Consider the following 13,506-nt stretch of genomic DNA (forward strand, 5'->3'; position numbering starts at 1 on the left):
TATACTCCTCCTCTACCTCCATTCAAAACTGCTGCTGTTACAGCTGCTGGACGTCCATCCTCAAGATTCATTAAGTTTTTGAAATATTCTCTCCATCTCTCCTTCACAGCTTCCCCGTCTTTCAGCATCTTTCCATTCTCATCCATAACTTCATTTATTTTACTTGAGGAGATATTTTCTGCATTTCTTTTGTTTTTTATGTCTTTCAAATATGATTTCCTGTTCCCTTTATATTTTTCACTTGGTCTTTTTCCAAAGTCTTCATCAACTCTCTTCTTACTTTCTTTTATTTCTTGTTTTAATTTCATTTTGCATTCTCTATATTTTTTTTTCCTTTCCCTTTTTATACTTGCTCAGCCACATTTCTTTCTTGAGTTTTCTTAAAAAGTTCCCTTTTCTCTTTTACTATCCTCCTTATCTCTTCTGTCCACCATGAATTTCCTTTTCTTTTTCCATCCCTCACCACTTTCATCCCTAACACTTTTTTGGTTGTAGTTAACATCACTTCTTTAAATGTTCCAAAAACTTTTTTCAATATCTGTACTATCTTTTACACTTTCCCATTTTTTACTTAAGGCTTCTGCTATTTCACGTTTGTACTCATCTTTTATTTATTTTTCCTGTAACTTTTCTATCTTCAGTATTTCCTTTCTTAATGTCACATTTCTGTTCAAACACCCACTTTTTCTTCAGCTTTAATTTTGCCAGCACTGCAAGATGGTCAGAGTAATTGTAAAAAGAAAATTCCATATATCACATATATATGCCAAATCAGTGCATCATGAGCGTAATCTGATATATAATCTTGCATTCTGACAGTACTAAGTGGAGGTGGACAATTATATCTTTGTACACTGGCTCGTGGCAGTGAGGTGGTAGTTCTTACAACATAGCTGAGCCTATTTGCCAAATTTCCTCATATATGATGTTGATATACCAACTTTATGTATCAAAAGTGCATCAGGGGGATAGCTAGAGTTCTCGTCTTCCAGTTGCACGCTGCCAAGTGACGGCAAGATGTATTTGTACAAATTTGACTAGTTTCCAACTTTTGTTATGCATACAACTTTGAATATGTGGCACCGTGGCAGCTTAGATGTACAAATTAGCAATTCCTGAGCCTGGAAATTATTTGACTGGCATGTGGGAGCGATACCATCTCCAAATAAGAGGGCCCTCCAGGACACCGTGCCCGCGCACTGACCACTCAGCCACTGCCTCTCTATTTGCATATAAAGCCAAGTCCTTTACCTCATGTGCACTCAGACTTTATTTGTTTATTTTAATCATTAGTATTATTACTTATTTCACTATGACATTCTTTGTTATATTTTAAGTAACGTAAATTGCGGCGTACAAGTCAACTTTTTGAGTCTGATAAAATCTCTCCAAAGCTAGGAGTCGACTTAGACGGCAAGGATAGAATGCGAACCTTTACCACCGAGTGGCAAACAAGTGGAGCAGCACTACTAACATACTGGTAAGTTCTTGCTTATCCAAGTGATGCTTTAAAATGGTCTGTGGTGCAGCTGTAACACAACAGTAGCCTCATGAACTCTATATCCACCCCCACCTGGCAGGGTTATCTATGTCATCTAGGGAGGTGCAGCACGGTGTGTTTACCTGTGTCGTCATCAAGAAAGTGGCTAAACCAGCCCTGTCAACACTTACACTGGACCCTCAATTCTTGCCAAGAATTGGAGGACGTCTTGAAAATCTGACATGCCAAAACAAGAAATACAAGAATTTCTCAAGATTTGGGAATATTGTTGCTCATTCTGGGGTATTTCTTGATTGCCAGATGACGGCTCGTATTTAGGGGGCCGACTTATTCAGTCGTCCCTCAAACAGTACGGTTTCGGTTTTAAATGGATTGTCATGGAAGAATTTTTTTAGGATTTTTAAATTTCCCACTCGTCGCACCAAGTAGCCATGGCGTAAGTGGCAACACTGTTCTACCAAAACACCAGCTGAAAGCACCACAAAGCGTTCGAGAAAGGTGTTCACCTTGCAGAAGAATTCAGATTTAGGAGAAGTTACGTTTTGGGATGAGTTACGTTGCGGTAGGGAGAGCATACCACGTGAATGAGAGCAGTGTTCGCTGTATCCATCTTAGTGTAAAAGATATTCTTGCCGCAGTTAACTGCCAGTGCTCCAAGAGTGCTGTAAGAGTGGAGATAAAGGCCGTCCTTTAACTAAGCCTCGTCGATGCTATGGTAACGGCGTCTCACTCGCAGCAAAATGGCGTACGGTGATCTTCCTGGTGATGTTTAACATGCATTTCTAACTGTCGTGGCTGACGAACTCCTTACAACAGAACATGAAAAGGAAGCTGCAGTGGATATGATGGCACAGAGAGGTAAAATGCAATGGAAACACTTATATGTGTTTGTTTGGGCCGCCATATTTGCTGATGACGTCATCACAGCACGAAGGCGCTCCACCTCTCAAAGCCGGGAGCCAGCGGACGTGCCGAGTTGGCAACTCGTGCTGCCGTGTCACGCGTTTGAGAGCACTCGGGACGTTCCAAGAGTCCTGATTCCCTCTCTCAAATGCACCCCAGGAGTGTTTCCAAGGGGGTCACTAATTATATGTGGATTTTCGAATAGTACGGGGGTCCTGGGTCCCTAACCCCCGTACTATTTGAGGGACGCCTGTACAGTAAGTATAGGCCAAACCCATAATTTTGAACTAGTAGTTGACTTGTATGCTGCAATTTACAGTATCACATGATGAGTTTATGAGAAATGTACTTGAAAAACTGATGTTTTTTGCCTTCTCGGGAGTCACCCCTTCAATTTTTTTGCATCCCTTAGGGGTTAAGGAATTAAAAATCAGCAGCCATTTCCCAAGATGGCAGATGAAGCTCAGAGCTGATTAATGGAGAGTTTTGGCTTGCTTCTACGGGTGTAAAGACCATGGAGACCAATTTCTAGCTTCTTATAAATCAGTGCTTTTATAATACTAAAATATACCTAACTACATTGGACTAAACCCTGTACCAAATTTACTTACCAGTCCACCTGCTGCAATCCCTCCTCCATTGGCAACGGCAGACGCAGACATCAAGGATGCTCCCAAGGAACCAGCACTGATGCCCGCACTCGTGAATCCAATAACTGAAATACTTGTATCATTACAAATACAGTCATACCTCGGTTTACAAATTTAATTTGCCCCGGAATTTACTCACACACCAAAATGAATTTCCCCATTAACCCCTTCACTATGGCTGGGCGAAAACAGCGCCCCGCCCCGTATCTGGGATGGCCGCGTGCGCCAAATTTCAAATGTCGCTTCTGTTTATAACAAATTTTCAGCCATAATCTCAACACAATCATCATGTATTATATATAAAAACATGCAAAATTAAATGGTGCACATTAAGAAACAAATTATTTGATAATTTTGAGATGTATGCATAAATATACAGAGAAATTTGCGAGATTAGCCTCTCTCTCTCTCTCTCTCTCTCTCTCTCTCTCTCTCTCTCTCTCTCTCTCTCTCTCACACACACACACACACATGGATGAGAGGGCAAGAAAGGGAGAGAAGGGTCAAGGAACAGCAAGCTGAAACTTGTTGAAGATGGTGAGATGATGCAGAGTGAGAGTGTACAGAGCTTTAAGGAGATTTTGGAGGAGCAGTTGGAGAAGATGACTGAGAAGGTGGTGAAGGTAATCAAAGAAAATGAGGCACTGGTAACAGGCACAGTGGAGAAAAAGAAGAGTGTCATTGTGTTTGGTGTAAAGGAGGAGAAGACCCCAAACAAATCGGAGAGGGAAAACATCTTGAAAGATGTAGTGAAGAAGATCGTACGGAGGGTACAAGAAGAGGGAAGTGACTTGGTGAAGGAAATAGATGACTGTCATAGGATTGGCAAATACAATGGAGAAAAAGATAGACCAATTAGGATAAGATTCAAGGCACAGAGCGAAGTAGAAGAGGCCCTGGCAGGAGCTTGGAAGCTAGCGGGAGAAGAAGACACCAATATGATGCGGCTGAGGAAAGATCTGAATGAACAAGAGAGAGACAAGTTGAATGAACTCAGAGGTGAGGTTCGTGATTTAAATGAGAAGAGATCGGAAGAAGAAGGAGTTTTTTTGGAGAGTAATGGATATGACAGTGAGGAAGTGGTTCATGGTGACGAGAGGAAGAAGAGAAAAAGTCTAACGGGAAAGGAGGAAGGATGGAAAATGTCATATACGAATATCAATGGAATAGTGTCATCATGGATAGAGTTTAACGACTATTTGAGAGACAGAGAACCTGATATTGTGGGGCTGACAGAAACTAAGTTGTGTGACTCAGTTGAGGTGGTGGGGATTGGAGAAGGTGCATACAATATATGGAGGAGAGACAGAAAGAGAAAACAGGGAGGAGGTGTGATGTTGATGGTAAGGAAAGGCATTAGGGCGGAAGAGGTGATTGAGGGTGAAGGCTTGGCAGAGGTGCTGAAAGTGAAAATTGTGGGTGCTGAAGGAAGAAGGAGGCAGTATGTAGTAGGGTATGTGCCACCAAGAACCAATGCATGGAAGGCCCGAGAATATGAACAAATGATACAAGACACAGTGAGTTGCCTGGATGGAATGTTGAGAGAGGGTGAGAGAATAAATTTAATGGGTGATTTTAATTGCAAAGAGGTAGAATGGGAGGACTGGCAGACGCAGGGAACAGAAGAGTCGTGGGGAGGAAGACTCCTGCAATTGGCAATGGAACATGTGCTGACGCAATGGGTTAAGGAACATACTAGATTCGGGAAAGAAGGCGAGGCATCAAGATTAGACTTGGTTTTTAGCAAGGAACCGGAAGTAATAGAAAATATTAAAATAGACTGCCCAATAGCAAAGAGTGACCATGCGATTGTGGAATTTGAAGTAAAAGAAAAGAGGATTGACCGAAAAGAGGATCACAAAATAGGGAGAAGTAGCTACTCTAAGGCAGACTTTGTTAATATAAGAACTTTTTTGAAAATGCAAATTGGAGTGGGCTGTACAAGGCTAAAAGTACACAAGACAAGTGGGAGGTGTTTATAAAGCTGTACAAAGAAGCCGAGAATAGATATGTCCCTAAGGTAACCAAAAAGGATGTTGGTAAAAAGGAGTGGTTTAACAAAAGATGCGAGGCGGCTAGAAAAAGAAAGGAGGAAGCCTGGAAGGGATGGAGGAGACGAGGAAGAATCAACACGTGGAACAATTTCAAACAAGCAAGGAATGAATATACAAAGATTAGAAGAGAAGAAAAACGGAAATATGAAAAAGATATAATCGACTAATGCAAAGACCAACCTAAATTATTTTATAGACATGTGAATGGCAAATTAAAGAATAGAGAAACAATCGATAAACTGAAAATGGATGGAACTACATATGAAGACCCAGCAGGGATGGCAGAAGTGATGAACAACAGCTTTCAAAAAGTTTTCACAAAGGAAGACGAATTCGTACAACCACCGGGCCAGGAAAGAGGAAGGGTTATGCAGGAGATACAGTTAATGGTGCAGGAGGTCAAGGAAAGCTTGAACAAGCTGGATGTAAGAAAGGCAACAGGGCCGGATGAAGTATCAGGGTGGATCCTGAAAGAATGCATTGAGCAACTTGCAGAGAAACTGCACTCCATAATGAGTGCCTCCCTGAGTGAAGGAAGGGTACCACAAGACTGGAAGAGAGCAAACATAGTACCAATTTATAAAGGAGGAAAGAGAGAGGACCCATTAAATTACAGACCGGTATCACTCACTAGTGTGGTTGCAAAGATATGTGAGAGGCTAGTTAAAAACAGGTGGTCGGATTTTTTAGAAAGTGAGAGAATCATCTCAGATTGCCAGTTTGGATTCAGGAGAGGGAGATCGTGTGTCACCAACTTGTTATGTTATTACTCAAGGGTGACAGATTTAATACAGGAGAGAGAAGGCTGGGGGGACGGAGTGTACCTGGATTTGAAAAAGGCATTCGACAAAGTACCACACAGAAGACTAATTTGGAAAATTAAAAATAGGGGTGGAGTGGGTGATGGACTGATTAAGTGGCTGGAGGACTTCCTAACTATCAGGGGAATGAGGACAATAATCAAGGACAGGGTTTCCAACTGGTGCCCAGTGAGGAGTGGGGTCCCCCAAGGATCGGTGCTGGCTCCACTTATCTTTGTAACTTATATTAATGACATGACAGAAGGGGTGACAAGCTATATGAATATGTTTGCTGATGACACTAAAATAATGAGGAGGGTGGCTAATGAAGAAGACTGTGTAGCCCTGAGCCAAGATCTCGATAGAATAAGCGAATGGTCACGCAAATGGGAAATGACATTCAACACAGAGAAGTGTAGCGTGATGGAGTTTGGTAAGAGCAGTAGACGAGTATCGGAGAACTACTCTCTGAGTAATGAAAGAATCATGAAAAAACTGAAGAAAAAGATCTGGGAGTGATCATAACAGACAAGTTATCCTTTGGAAAACATATAGACCAGATAACTGGGGAAACATACAATCTTCTTAGAAACATAAAAGCAGCATTTACATATTTAGATGAAGAAATGGTGAAGAAACTAATAACATCGATGATACGTCCAAGACTGGAATATGCAGCATTAGTGTGGTCACCTGGATTGAAGAAGGAAATTAGAAAGTTGGAAAGAATACAAAGAGCAGCGACTAAATTACCGGAAACTCTGAGAGGACATACTTATGAAGAAAGACTGGAGAAATTGGGACTAACAACACTGGAGAGAAGAAGAGAGAGAGAGGACCTAATAGCATTGTACAGGATACAAGAGGGATTGGAGAAATTGGACAGGGAAGACCTAGTGGTACGTGACAGAAGTGTAACAAGAGGCAATGGTAAGAAATTGAAGAAGAGCAACTGTAGGAGAGACATCAAGAAATACAGTTTTCCATACAGAAGCATAACAACATGGAATGGACTTGACAAGGAGACTGCGTGCAAAAACGATTCATGAATTTAAAGCCAAACTGGATAATAAGCGTTATGGAGACGGGACAGCACGAACCTAGTACGGCTCTTTTCCTGTATTTCACAACTAGGTAAATACACACTGCAGAGAGGAGGTATAGGGAAGGAAGAAAGAAAGAAAAAACAGACAGTGGGATGGATGTGAGGGGGAGGCTGGAGCTCGAGCGTGAGCCTCATGCTGTATCACACACACACACACACACACACACACACTGCAGAGAGGAGGTATAAGGAAGGAAGAAAGGAAGGAAGGAAGGAAGGAAGGAAGGAAGGAAGGAAGAGCAGACAGCTGGATGGATGTGAGGGGGAGGGCGGAGCTCGCGTGTGAGCCTCACGCCGCGTCACAGAGCTGAGGGGGCGGTGAGACAATGCACTCACTACCCACCCACTTAGCAACACCAGGAAAGAGGAACTCCACCAACACACATATATCATTTCTTTCTCATTATTTTTGTTATTTTCTGTTAGAATTGATTGTTAATGTCAAGTACAAATGCGCGCAAGACACACATGTTATTACACAATAACATTGAGTCAAATAAGACACCGTATCATATCTGACCTACATCCTAAAAACAATCGTACAATATCAGGGATGAAATAACTCGTGTGCCGGCTAAAGCGAGCCAGGACGCAGTGTACGCATCCTCGGATATGGTACGGAGCACACAAGGACGCAGTATACACGTCCTCGCTTTGAAGGGGTTAAAATTAATGTGAATCCCATTAACCCCTTGACTGTGGATTTCCTACGAGAAGACATCACCAAGCTACAGGAATGGATGAAAACGTGGCTGCTACAATTCAATGAAGAAAAATGTAAAGTCATGCATCTCGGGAGGGGATATCCAGCATACCAATGCCACATGGGAAACACTCCACTATCCACCGCAAAGGTAGAGAAAGATATGGGAATATGTGTGACCAGGCTACCAGTGAAAGCCAAATTCATTCCAATCGCATCAGATGGGTTAATGCATCCCATATCCCCCCAAAAATATTAAAATAAAAATCATTTTACATTATTTTGTACAGAATAAAAGTAATTTTACTAACATCTAGCAATAATAAATAATATAAGTAATATAGTATATATATATATATATATATATATATATATATATATATATATATATATATATATATATATATATATATATATATATATATATATATATATATATATATATATATATATATATATATATATATATATATATATATATATATATATATATATATATATATATATATATATATATATATATATATATATATATATATATATATATATATATATATATATATATATATATATATATATATATATATATATATATATATATATATATATTTTTTTTTTTTTAACGTTTTTGGCCTATTGCACCGGTAGGCTTCTTCCCGGTGGATTCTGAGTTCCTGATGGTTGGTCCAAGGCTTATTCCCGGGGGGCCTTGATGGTCAGCCCGGCCCGTTCTGGCGCAGGCGAGTGTTCATAGTGGCGCCATCTTGAAATATATATACAGTCGTCCCTCAAACAGTACAGTTTCAGTTTTATATGGATTGTCATGGAAGAATTTTTTTTAGGATTTTTAAATTTCCCGCTCGTTGCACCAAATTGCCATGGCGTGAGTGGCAACACTGTTCTACCAAAACACCTGCTGAAAGCACCACAAAGAGTTCGAGAAAGGTGTTCATCTTGCAGAAGAATTCAGATTTCGGAGAAGTTACGCTGCGGTAGGGAGAGCATACCACGTGAATGAGAGCAGTGTTCGCTGTATCTATCAGTGTAAAAGAAATTCTTGCTGCAGTAACTGCCAGCGCTCCAAGAGTGCTGCAAAAGTGGAGATAAAGGCCGTCCTTTTACTAAGCCTCGTCGTTGTTATGGTAACAGCGTCTCACTCGCAACAAAATGGTGTATGCTGATTTTCCTGCCAGTGCGTTTGAGAGAGCGAGTCGGGACATCTCGGGCGCCCAGACCACCCCTGGCGATGTATAACATGCATTACTACCTGTCCTGGCTGATGATCAAACTCCTTACAACAGAAGATGAAAAGGAAGCTGCAGTGGTTATGATGGTACAGAGAGGTGAAATGCAATGGAAACTCTTAAATGTGTTTATCTGGGCCGCCATGTTTGCTGATGACGTCATCACAGCAAGAAGGTGCTCCACCTCTAAAAGCCGGAAGCTAGTGGACGTGCCGAGTTGGCAAATTGTGCTGCCGCGTCACGCGTTTGAGAGCACTCGGGACATTCCGAGAGTCCCAATTCCCTCACTCAAACGCAGCCCAGGGAGTTTTTACGGGGAGCACTAATTTTATACGGATTTTCGAATAGTACGGGGGTCCTGGGTCCCTAACCCTCATACTATTTGAGGGACGACTGTATAGTATATATATATATATATATATATATATATATATATATATATATATATATATATATATATATATATATATATATATATATATATATATTAAAATAATATAAATATAAATTATATATAGTAATAATATAGTGCTGAAAACACAAAGATCGCACAGTAGACCACAAACGTAAGCGGACATGGGCGCGCGGGTGCTGCCTCTGTGAGTGTACAACGTGGAGTGCAGGCGGTGTCACACTGGGTGTTTACCTCCAACCGTTGGAGCTAGGAGCAACCGTGGTTGCCCGTACACCCAACTGGGAGCGAGTTGTTGGTTTGGGTAAACACTCCTGTCCTCTCATCTTTGGAGCCATGACCGTACCCACAACGGCTTCCTCCTTCCATTTAACTGTGGCAACAAGTCCATAATCTGAGTAACAGCAGCACAAGCCACAACAGCCCTTGCTTTGGCAAACTGCACCATGTGGATACAGGCCGACTGTTTATGTTGTGGATACGAGCAACAGACCTTGGTCGTGTGTGACACACACCCAGAAAAGTTGGAGTTGCCAGTTGCGCCTACAGCCAACGCAGTTGGAGAAAAAAGGCCAAGTGTGACACCAGCTTGAAGCTTTTTCCCATTGTTTTCAGCTCTGAACAACTTGTGGCAACAAAAGGAACCCATGCTCTGGTCTTTGACTTGTACACCAAATCACCACTCGTAAACCAAGACAATTTTGGGGGAACATTTTTGATCTTAAGTCAAAACACTCGTGGAGTCTAAGGGCCGCTTTCACAGCCGTCTGGTACGCACCCTATCCAAAGGCCCTACCAACCTGGTAGCAGCCGTTACCATCGCTTCGATCCACTTTCAGTCGCTGTTTTCGTGGCATCAGGGACTACTAGTGTGGTAACGATCACGACAAGACGAAGGTGCGTGATTCGGCAGTGTTGGTATGCCGGAGCGGCGGGAAATGTCAACATTACATCAGCTGAGCGGGGGATTATGAAGGAGTAATAAAAAAATAAACGTACAAAAAGTAAACATGAAGAATATATATAAAGAGTAACTATGAAGAATAAATATGATGAAGAAATGAGGAGTGTCTCGCTGATACACCCCTCAAATCTGCTGATAGCCTAATATTTCCTAGGCGGAAAAGGTGAAATAATGGTGAGAAGTATTAATTAAAGTTCTCTTATATTAGCAGATGTCAGCAAGACAGACTCTTCACCTATATCAGTGTATATCACTTACATTTATTCATTATTCACACTTATTTAACAGACTTCAGATTTATTCTTTACTTAACCACTTCAACACGGGGACGCATATACTGCGTCCTTGCGTGCCCCGTACAATATCCGAGGACACGCATGCTGCGTCCTGGCTCGCTTTATCCAATATACAAGTTATTTTATCTCTATGTTTATGCTTACATTTCAAAACTATCAATTAATTTATGTTTCTTTATGTGCATCATTTACTTCTGCATGTTTTCATATGTAATACATGATGATTATGTTGAGTTTATGGTTGAAAACTTGTTATAGTCAATAGCGACATTTGAAATTTGGCGCACATGGCAATCCCGGATACAGCGCGGGGCACTGTTTTTGGCCCAGCCGTAGTGAGTTTCTTTATGTGCACCATTTAATTCTGCATGTTTTCATATATAATACATGATGATTATGTTGAGTTTATGGCTGAAAACTTGTTATATTAAATAGCAACATTTGAAATTTGGCACGCGCCAATCCCGGATACAACGCGGGGCACTGTTTTGGCCCGGCCGTAGTGAAGAGTTTAATAGGGCTGATTTCATTATATATATATGCCCTATGCATACATATTAGGCTAACTAGAATAATACGAGTTTGACAACAATAAACCATCAATCAATCAAATTGAAATTCTCAATAGGACGTTTACTGGTCAGCAGGTGAAGTGAGTTCATGCCATTCAAATTCTAATTTTTTTCTCATATTACCATTGAAGCCATGCAACGTGTTGCTGTATTGTTTAATATTTTTTCACATCTATTTAAAGAAATAATATAACCATTTGAGAGCAAGAATTTGTGTTATTTACTAATTAATGTCATTGGTAAGCTCCATTGGGGAGCCCCACGGCTACCAGAGCTCCGTTACCAGAGGTTCCAATCTCTGGTACTGATGCAAACAAACAGCGCCGCGAAAGACGACTGTGAAAGCGGATTTCTTGTTGGTAGCGGCGATCACTGCTCATTGGGAACGATCAACACAAACAAACGTGACTGTGAAAGTGGCCCTAAGGCTCTTCATCTCATCAGCTCTCCTCCTCCTACTGACAGCCTTCTACCTCTTAAATTCCACCGCCATGTTGCTTCTCTATTTTCTATCAATATTTTCATGCTGACTGCTCTTCTAAACTTGCTAACTGCATGCCTCCCCCCCTCCCGCGGCCCCGCTGCACACGACTTTCTACTATACCTTGGCTGCACTAAACATGCGGTTGTGGGCGAAGTAAGCGTACAGGATCCCTTGTACAGCCTTGCCGCGTGTCTCCCAGCCCGTGAAGTAGAAATGTTCTAATTTAAGTAAAACCATGGCAAATATGATCAGCAAATATGCATACACATTTAATCTTAGTATTATAACGTATGGAAGAACAGTTAACTTATTATGGATAAGATATTTGTAAGCATACAAGGAAACGTGGCATACATATTTTACAGTGTTGCTAAAAAAAATGCTATACTTATTATTGAGTTTCCCTTTCGTTTTGGGATGGGTAAGGGGTTTCACAATTATATTGAGATTATATTGTGAAGGAATGTACATTAAAATAAGCTGACATAAGTATGGAAAAAAAAAAAAAAAATTAAAATCCTGGCGGCGGTAACACTCCCGGCCATCACCCAGACACGCCCGCCATCCACACAGGTGAAGCGGTCAGGTGACTCCACTCAGGTCAATCGGCGTCCTTGACCAGACAGAGAGAGAGAAGGAGGAAGAAAGGAATGTGCGAGGGAGGAATTAAGAGAGAGAGAGAGAGAGAGAGAGAGAGAGAGAGAGAGAGAGAGAGAGAGAGAAGTAGGAAGAAAGGAATGTGCAAGGGAGGAATTAAGAAAGAGAAAGAGAGAGTAGGAAGAAAGGAATGTCCGAGAGAGAGAGAGAGAGAGAGAGAGAGAGAGAGAGAGAGAGAGAGAGAGAGAGAGAAGTAGGAAGAAAGGAATGTGCAAGGGAGGAATTAAGAAAGAGAAAGAGAGAGAGAGAAGTAGGAAGAAAGGAATGTGCGAGGGAGAAATTAAGAGAGAGAGAGAGAGAGAGAGAGAGAGAGAGAGAGAGAGAGAGAGAGAGAGAGAGAGAGAGGCAACCAAGGTGGGGTTAAAACGTGGCAACGCTGTACTGTCGCTTATTCCCTAGAGGCCTACGTCACAGCCACATGTTTGAGCTGGCCGGAGTATACTCATGCTCATCCCTGTACTGTCCAAACCCCTTATGCAAGAGTTAACCAGCATCTCCATTCTTTCATCCCCTTCATTGGTAAACTCTGGAACAGCCTTCTTTCATCTGTATTTCCTCCTGCCTATGACTTGACCTCTTTCAAGAATAGCGTATCAAGACACCTCTCCACCCAAAATTGACCTCTCTTTTTGCAACTCTTTACTTTTATCTTTTATAGGAGCGGCGAGTAGCAGTTTTTTTTCTTGTGTACTCTTTTTATTGCCCTTGAGCCGTGTCCACTGATGTAAAATATATATATATATATATATATATATATATATATATATATATATATATATATATATATATATATATATATATAAGGGAAAAGCTGAAAGAGAGCAGAAGCTAGACAAAATTGAAACAAATAAGGGATTAAGTGTGATGTATACGAATGTAGACGGGATAATATCTAGAAAACTGGAACTACAAGACTACTTAAAGGAAAAAGAGCCCAAGATTGTATGTTTAACGGAAACAAAGCTGAATGAAGTCATTCAAATAGTGTTTGATAAAAATTACAAGGTATGGAGGAAGGACAGAAAGGGTAAAGGTGTTGGAGAGGTGATGATAATGACGAGGAAGAAGGTATTAGTGAATCAGTAGGATATGGAGAAGGAAAGGCAGAAATAGTGAGTGTTAATCTGGAGAACAAAAACAGAGAAATGATGACAATAATAG

The 13,506-nt window shown here is 41.0% G+C and overlaps 1 long non-coding RNA gene across 1 annotated transcript in view; it reads right to left on the minus strand.

Moving 5' to 3' along the window:
* Positions 1-13,506, minus strand: part of LOC126997861 (uncharacterized) — a 33,434-nt gene that overhangs the window by 9,945 nt on the left and 9,983 nt on the right. The window contains exon 4 of the long non-coding RNA XR_007752419.1: positions 3,016-3,119. This is a non-coding gene — a long non-coding RNA (uncharacterized LOC126997861). The remainder of the gene's footprint in view (positions 1-3,015; positions 3,120-13,506) is intronic.

The sequence above is a fragment of the Eriocheir sinensis genome, chromosome 13 (assembly GCF_024679095.1).
Source record: "Eriocheir sinensis breed Jianghai 21 chromosome 13, ASM2467909v1, whole genome shotgun sequence".
Classification (NCBI taxonomy): Eukaryota; Metazoa; Arthropoda; class Malacostraca; order Decapoda; family Varunidae; genus Eriocheir; species Eriocheir sinensis.